Genomic DNA, 8,983 nt, shown 5'->3' with positions numbered 1-8,983 from the left:
TGGTTGCTAATTGTGTATTTTGCGGGACAAGAAAACCGCATTGTACATTTAATTACTATTGAAAAGGGCGGTCGGATAGCCTAGCTGTTAAAGCGTTCGCTCGCCACGCCGAAGACCCGGGTTCGATTCCCGACATGGGTACAGTGTGTGAAGCCCATTTCTGGTGCCCCTCGCCGTGATATTGCTGGAATATTGCTAAAAGCGGCGTAAAACACATAGCTGCTGTCACCATAGTGATTACATGTACAACATATTTAGCCGTAGGTTCGAATCCCAGATTCGTTCCGAAAATGATTCATTGTCTGTCAGCCTCAGGTGTTTGTGGGTTTCACAGTGGTTGGTTGGTTTGTTGTTTAACGCCGCACTCAGCAATATTCCAGCTATATGACGGCGGTCTGTAAATAATCGAGTCTGGACCAGACAATCCAGTGACTGATATCATGAGCACCGATCCACGCAATTGGGATCGATGACCGTGCATCAACCAAGTCAGCGAGCCTGACAAGTTGACAACCCGATCCCGTTAGTCGCCTCTGACGACAAGCATAGTCGCCTTTTACGGAAAGCGTGGGTTGCTGAAGACCTATTCTACCCCGGATCTTCACGGGTCTCTCAGAAGTGGTAAATGTGTACGACCTGTGTCAACTGAAGTTTTTCACACCACATTACACTGACACGTCAACTGACATGCTGATCAAACTGGCATGCTTCAAACCCAACTGAATCCCCACACTAACAGGAGAGAGATATCACGTGTTCTCTTTCTGCAAACGAGCCGAAATAATAAGTTGATCAGGTGAAGCGTGCGTAAAATGTTCGGTAACCTTCTATCTGCCCTCTTCGGAAGACCGACCCTGAGAAGGGGCGGATGGCTAAAACATTTGCCATAAATTGAATAAAAGGTTGAATATGTGGAAGACATGACATCATTCAGTACCGAATAATGTTTAAAGTGGTATTTCTGCTATATACTCCCGATATAGGCATAGAAATGTGTAAAACACCGAGACGTTGACAATTAATAAAACGCGTTATAATTTGTATCATGAAAGATATACTTCCAATTCATATTACAAAGGGCAAGGTGGGATAAAGGCTCTCTGTATTAATTAAAAAATGAGCAAAACGTTTAGAAATTGTTTTGACAATTGTCGGATAGGTTCACAAGATTTGTTTGTTTGTTTAACGCCGGTCTCAGCAATATTCCAACTATTGACAGAGATCTGTAAATAATCGAGTCTGGACCAGACAATCCAGTAATTGGCACGGTGAGCATCATATACGCAACTGGGATACAATGACATGCATCAACCAAGTCAGTGAGTCTGACCACCCAATCCCGTCTCTTACGACAAGCATGGGCTGATGAAGACCAACTAGAAGCCCGATTTTCACGGGTTTCTTCACATGACAGAGAACTAGACTTTAAATTTGTTCATTTCAACACATCTGTGCCTTGGACTTTTAAGAACAACAAATGTGCATGGAAGGGTAAAATGTGTCGAAATGGTTGTTTTTAGACGTTTCAGGAAACAGTTTTGAAATATTTGAACACGAGCAAGTCTTTGACCCAAGCTGAAAAACATAACAAATATATGGTTAAAAAGTCATGTTGAGTCATGGACTTGATCAAAGATTTTCTCTTTAAGATGTAAATATCGTCCTTTTCGCTCATTTTGACCATTATTCTGAGCTAAAAAACAGAAGTCCCAAACTTGCAAGAGTAAGATAGGAAAAGGTTAAATGTCAATAACCTAAAAATCTAATAATTATCATACCATTATTATTAAGATAAAAGCCCTCTTTGACATTTCCAGTGGACATGCAAACTTACGAGCACGTGCTGTGACAGATCAATGGCCATGATTGGGGCGCACCTTGGATTCAGATAGGGAGGGACCAAAATAACTCCACAGTAGGAGCATGGATCAGGGTCAAAGGTCAAATGAGACATTCATAGTTATTATTTATTATGCACATTCGGGATTTTAAAAATTATTTTTATTAAGCACATGTAAAATAATCGTGTTAACTCAAGGGATGTCTTTTTTTAAACCCTTAAATATTTTTTTCTTCTAAATAGTGTCTAAATCAATATAAATGTCAAGTTCATTCAATTATTGATATTTCCCTTGTAAAATTAATTATTTTCTGTAAAATTATTTAATCACTCGAATGATTAATGGTTCTTATAGGTATAGTCTTCAACGTTATGAACGCGGGAAGATCAGTTTTTACACAGCTCAATCATTGACATTAATCAACTGTGTTGCCGATTCTAGACATCTCCACTCCGCTTCATATGAATCTTACTAGGTCAGTCATTCTCTTTCCTCATCCAGCTGACACCCTTGATTTTACAATTACCATCCTAAGAACTCCTTACCCTGGCAGAGAGAAGCGCAAAGCATTACAGATTCGGTTTCATTGTTAGGAAGGGCGATGGTCCGAGTTCGTAGATCTTCGATCGGCAGTTTACGTGTCGACACTCCTCAGAGATGGAGGTGTCGCTAGTTACTTTGGGAATATGCCGTTGGCTAGAAAAGCAATCAAAATGGAGCACAAGCTCTGATCTAGATTTGGAATGAGAGCGCGACCGCTCGGTACTGGAAGAAGTAAAAAGTAAATACAAAAGATATTCACTTTAATTCAAAGGAAATTAAACGGGTAAAGGCGGCACGTATCGTCTTAAACTATAATTTAGATACCGTCTTCCTTGTAGACGTTGGTTTCAAAATGTTGGCGTGATTCGTAGGTTGTTATTGGAATTTAACTGAAGTAATTTCCGAATAATGTTCCCACTCCCATATTGGCAAGGTTTGTGAGGAGTTAGCTTACGAGTCCTTCAATCCTTTAAAGCATGTTCGAAGTATGCTAAAATAGATTGATTTCCAGATGTGTCGGTTTTAGATGATATGAAAATATTCACGAAGAAGAAATTTGGAATATTTGAAACATTAAGATTATTCCTTGGAGTTAATAAATTGGTTCCGTTTGCTATTTTCAGGATTCATTAATATTAAGCCCTCGTTTCTAGAGAGATGTTGAATATACTTGTAGCGTTATTCCATTCGCGTTAACCTCACAGGCAATAATCACAGCAAAAAATCTAAGAACTAACACGCATTCTCAAAAAGTGAGGTCTCATTTGCATTATATCTCAATTCAAATTTGACATTGGAAAATATAGGCGTCAACTTCATCAGTAACACGTTACTGAAGCGCTTGCATAGAAGCTTAGTATGCGACGGAGCTATTGCCTTTCTTGATCGAATTGACCAATTTATCCGTATTTCGTAGTACTTAAAATTAGACTGCCTACCCCACAAAGCAGTTAGATTGGTGACTTGCAAACCTATAAAAGCCAACGACAGAGCGTTCTTCCACCAAGCTGAGACTAATCCGGTATCGTTTTCGAGTGTCTGGGCAGAGGAGAAGTGCTGCAGTATTAGCCCTCATTAACTGACCGGTCATACGCCTTCGTAAATTCAATTATCTCCGACATTGTGATATAGACGAGGCGAGGTGTTAATACGATGGATGCCCCCCTTGGGGCTGACTTGGGCCATTTGGTAGTCTATGCACCCTCACCCTTCTATACAACATAAATATTGCATGAACGACCGTCCGTCCACATGCAAATCGTTATGCCACGGTAATGCCTTATCATGCCAGACAAACAAAGACTTATGGCAAAGAACGTACTAAGATCCGTTAGGTTAATGACTATCGTTCTGGTTATTATGGGGAAGACACGCGTGTGGCATAGTATACAAGGCAACAGGTTCCTAGGTATAGAAGGTGGCGGTGGCGAGGTGGTGCTGTGGTGATGGCGTAGTGATGGCGAGGTGATCGCGGCGTGGTGGTGACGAGGAGGCGGCGTTGTGGTGGCGGCGATGTTGTGGCGTGGTGACGCGGTTGTGGTGATGAGGCAGTGGCGTGGTGGCGGCGATATTGTGGCGTGGTGACGTGGTTGTGGTGACGAGGCGGTGGCGTGGTGGTGGCGAGGTTGAGGAGTGGTGGTGGCGTGGTTACGTTGTTGTGGTGACGAGGCGGTGGCGTAGTGGTGGCGAGGCGTTGGCGTGGTGGTGGCGAGGTGGAGGAGTGGTGGTGGCGTGGCGGTGGCGAGGCGGTGGCGTGGTGGTGGCGAGGCGTCGGCGTGGTGGTCGCGTGGAGGTTGTTGGTGCGGAGGACGTCTGCGTGCCTCTTGTGGGGAGAGGTGTCAGTAACCATGGTATTTGCTGAAGGTATCAGGAAAGTCGACGTGCGCCGCTGGCGGATATGAGTACGGATGTGATGAGATTACTGTGGGATGAACTGGGTTCAGGGATAATGAGAGTGGAGGAGTCTGAGGAGGTAGTGGGATGGAGCTACATGATTGTTTTGATTGTTTTGCAAAACGTTATGCTAAGGTAAAAACTCGGTTATGTGTGATCTCCGGGGGTTAGGTAAGGGTTGATGTCTGGACGGTTGGGTAGGTGGATGTCAGTACCGGTACCGTAGTGTATAAGTCTTGGCGGTGGGGAAGGGGTGAAGGTATGTGCGGTTGGGTACGGATGAATATATGTGTGGCAGGGTAGGGTGAACGTGTGTAGGGGTGGATGTGTGGGCGATGGGGTAGTGGTGGTCGTTTGGGCGATGGGGTAGTGGTGGGCGATGGGGTAGGGGTGGATGTATGGGGTAGGGATGGATGTGTGGGCGATGGGGTAGGGATGGATGTATGGGCGATGGGGAAGAGATGGATGTGTGGGCGATGGTAAAGAGGTGGATGTGATGGGGTTGGGGTGGATGTATGGGCGATGGGGAAGAGGTGGATGTGTGGGCGATGGTGTAGAGGTGGATGTGTGGGCGATGGTGTAGAGATGGGCGATGGGGTAGAGGTGGATGTGTGGGCGATGGGGTAGAGGTTGATGTGTGGGCGATGGGTAGAGATGGATGTGTGAGCGATGGGGTAGAGGTGGATGTGTGGGCGATGGGGTTGGGGTGGATGTATGGGCGATGGGGTAGAGGTGGATGTGTGGGCGATGGTGTAGAGGTGGATGTGTGGGCGATGTGGTAGAGGTGGATGTGTGGGCGATGGGGTAGAGGTGGATGTGTGGGCGATGGGGGTAGAGGTGGATGTGTGGGCGATGGGTTAGAGGTTGATGTGTGGGCGATGGTGTAGAGGTGGATGTGATGGCGATGGGGTAGGGGTGGATGTGTGGGTGATGGGGTAGAGGTGGATGCGTGAGCGATAGGGTAGAGGTGGTCGTGTGAGCGATGGGGTAGGGGTGGATGTGTGGGTGATGGGGTAGAGGTGGATGTGTGGGCGATGGGGTAGAGGTGGATGCGTGAGCGATAGGGTAGAGGTGGTCGTGTGAGCGATGGGGTAGGAGTGGATGTTTAGGCGATAGGGTAGGGGTGGATGTGTGGGTGATGGGGTAGAGGTGAACGTGTTGGCGATGGGGTAGGGGTGGATGTGTGAGCGATAGGGTAGAGGTGGTCGTGTGAGCGATGTGGTAGAGGTGGATGTGTGGGCGATGGGGTAGGGGTTGACGTGTGGGCGATTGGGGTAGGGGTGGACGTGTGGGCGATGGGGGTTAGGATTGATGTGTGGTCGATGGGGGTAGGTGTGAACGTCTGGGCGATGGGGTAGGGGTGAACGTGTTTGCAATGGGGTATGGGTGGATGTGTGAGCGATGGGGTAGATGTGTAGGCGATGGGGTAGGGGTGAATGTGTTTGCAATGGGGGTAGGGGTGAACATGTGGGCCCTGGGGTAGGGGTGAACGTGTGGGCGATGGGGACGAAGTGTCCATAATTTGATTTTGTCAACCTTCTTGCCAAAGCGCATTGATTTTTCAAGGAAAGTTTTACCATCTACCAGGATTCAATCACTGCTCTAGGTTCACCATATTTATACAGCTTCAAAGTCAAGTCTTTCTTCGGTGTGATAGATTGATGGCTTTTAAAGCCCGGGGCTATATACTAGTAATGCACCGTCTTACTGAGTAAACTATATGCCTTTCCAAGCCGTTTCTGTTATGGTTCTTCTGATCGCCAGTATACACACGCCCTTGTCCGCCATCTTCCAGAATGTCACGAGCAGTCACGAATGTATTGTTAAGTGCCAATGCCAGTAACGGCAGGTGAAATCGCCACTTGGTGTATTAACACATACACATATGCGAGTACAGAAAGTCATAGCTATGGAGAACATGCAATTCAATTAACACCCCGTTCAACAGCGCATGTTGTTTATTTCAAATTGAATTGAATTGAAGAGAGAAGTAGTTTGTTGCTCGTAATGACCATTAATTTTTCATTTTTTTAGTCACTGGTTCTTCAAATTGATTTTAAGTTAATTCCTGCAAAGGAAAGTGTTGCAATATGATTTTGAGCTTATGGCTAAGCTGATGGACTTCTGTGTCCATTATTGTCTCAATTTTGTGTGTGATGATTTTGTTCAAGGTTCAAGATCAATGAATTCACGGCTCTAAATTTGAATTTATTTGATTTGCTGCCAGAACAGTACACGACTGTCGCTTAACTCCCCACAACAAAGAGTGAGTGAGCGAGTATGGTTTTACGCCTCTTTTAGCAGTATTCCAGCAATATCACGGCGGGGGGCACCAGAAATGGGCTTTACACATTGTACCCATGTCGGGAATCAAACCCGGGTCTTCGGCGTGACGAGCGAACGTTTTAACCACTGGGCTACCCGTCCGCTAATCGCGATTCAGAGAATGGAGATGGTTCTCATCGTAAGCCATTTGTATTTCCTCAGTTAACTCATTTCCCCGATGAAGAGTTAGTGAGTGAATGAGGAGACTGATACAAGGGAGACTATTACGATTACCTATAGTCGATGAGTGAATATTGTTTAGAGCCGCAACGGCTGTAAATATTCGAGTCTGGATCAGACAAACCCATGACTGAAATCATGACCGCGATCTTCGCCGTCGGGGAACGGTGACTACCAAAACTGCCAAATCGCCCACCCTGACTACCCGGTGCTTTTTATCCGACGGTATACCATGGCAGCGAGGAACAGTGAAACATATTAACAAAATCACATATGTACCTGTCACCTACATTATGCACCCCCGTCGCCATAAATCATAAATTATCTTAAACATAACAATTATTTAGACTTTATAACAATATTTGTAAATGCCAATTTCCAACATGCGTTTACATGACAAGATAGACACATTTTTTATGGATGGCAACTTCTTTAATACTGTAAAAAGCGACGTTTCGGTATAGATCCTTATACCGTTGTCAAGCAAGACTGAATGAGGGACATAGTGCAGAAAATATATAGCAAGTGGAGGATTAACAGTAGAAGATTAACAGTAACAACAAGGGCATACATGATCTATACCGAAACGTCGCTTTTTACAGTATTAAAGAACTTGCCATCCATAAAAATTGTGTCTATCTTGTCATCCATCAACTTCTAAGTAATGCCTATCAAACAGGTTAATGCGTTTACATTTTGATTGGAAAATGGTTGTAATTTGTGCCTTAGTAAAAGGGCGAAGAGCTTGTATGTTAATCATGTAACAATTATTTCAAATCCCTCATTTCTAATTCCTCGGTGATGATGGATTAGAAATAATTTTTACCCTCCGAAACACACCCACAAATACACCCCTCTACACACATGCTTAGAGAGAGAGAGAGAGAGAGAGAGAGAGAGAGAGAGAGAGAGAGAGAGAGAGAGAGAGATGGGGAAGAGAGAGATGGAGAAAGAGAGAGAGCAACAAATAAAATTTTAAAATCCGTCCAAACCAAACACAAACAACACACCAGCGCACCTTTATCCACACACAAACACGTATTGATTTCCTTTTTCCTGACATTTTGTATCCTTATGGTATCTTTTATACTTTTCTCCATTAGAATCGAATGAGCTAGACGTTTGGTTGACGGTGAAAGTGACTCAAAACATATATATCGAACCCACGAACAACAAACTCGTAAACAGGAGACTGGAGATCGTTAATTTACAAGTACATTACTTTGGGAGTAACCCTTGTAAACAGCTGGTCAGGTTAGGAGACGGTCTTCTCGAATATAGGCCGTCTAGTTTCCCTGACAACCATTTCAAACTTGATTGTTGATAAATGGTCTATTATTAAACCGTCATGTGGTAAATACTCATGCCATTAAAATAGTTAACGGGATCTGGTGGCCAGGCTGGCTGACTTCGCTGATACATGTCTACCGTATACCAATTGTGTAGATCACTGGATTGCCTGGTCCAGACTCGAATATTTACAAACCGCCGCCATATTGCTGGAATGTTGCTGAGTGCGGCATTAAACAAACAAACAAACAAACAAAACTTTAAAGTATATGGATAACAAACTGCATAAGGTTCATTTTCTTAAATGTCAATCCTTTCACACACCCATACATATTTTTGACTAATACTAGTATTTAGTTAGTCTAAGACACTTGATCAACTACGCAAATATGTGTTCGGTGATATAAACACTACAGACCTCTGCCAAAAAAACTAAACAGAAGGAATTAGATATAAAATAGTAGAATAATTTATGTAATCGTTCCAATCATCGTTCTGGTATCATCATCCGCCATGATATTTCAAGTTATATTCCCCCTTATCCTCATCCTTGGTCAACAACAAAAAACAGTTATGCCATTTTTGTACTTTCCCATTCGTCAAGAACATCTTCATGCCCAAAGATAGCGAAACTAATCTAAAATGCCCTTCCGTTGTCTAATCTATAATAATATTATCGAAAACATTTTCTCTGAGCGTGTAGCTCGTTGCCTCGCCACTACCACGCAACACAAGATAACACTGACTTTCCCCCTATGATCAGCTCCTGTTACAGGTAACCTACGTGGCTACATCTTGCAACAAATTGGTCCCCTGCCAAATGACGATAATTGATCAATTCTTTTCAATTAACATTTTCCTTCCCGCTTTCCGAACATCTGAACGTCAATTTTGAGACGAGATATGAATCA

This window comes from Haliotis cracherodii, unplaced genomic scaffold, assembly GCF_022045235.1.
Source record: "Haliotis cracherodii isolate W230 unplaced genomic scaffold, xgHalCrac1.p SCAF_10, whole genome shotgun sequence".
NCBI lineage: Eukaryota > Metazoa > Mollusca > Gastropoda > Lepetellida > Haliotidae > Haliotis > Haliotis cracherodii.
Note: the sequence above shows the minus strand (reverse complement) of the source record.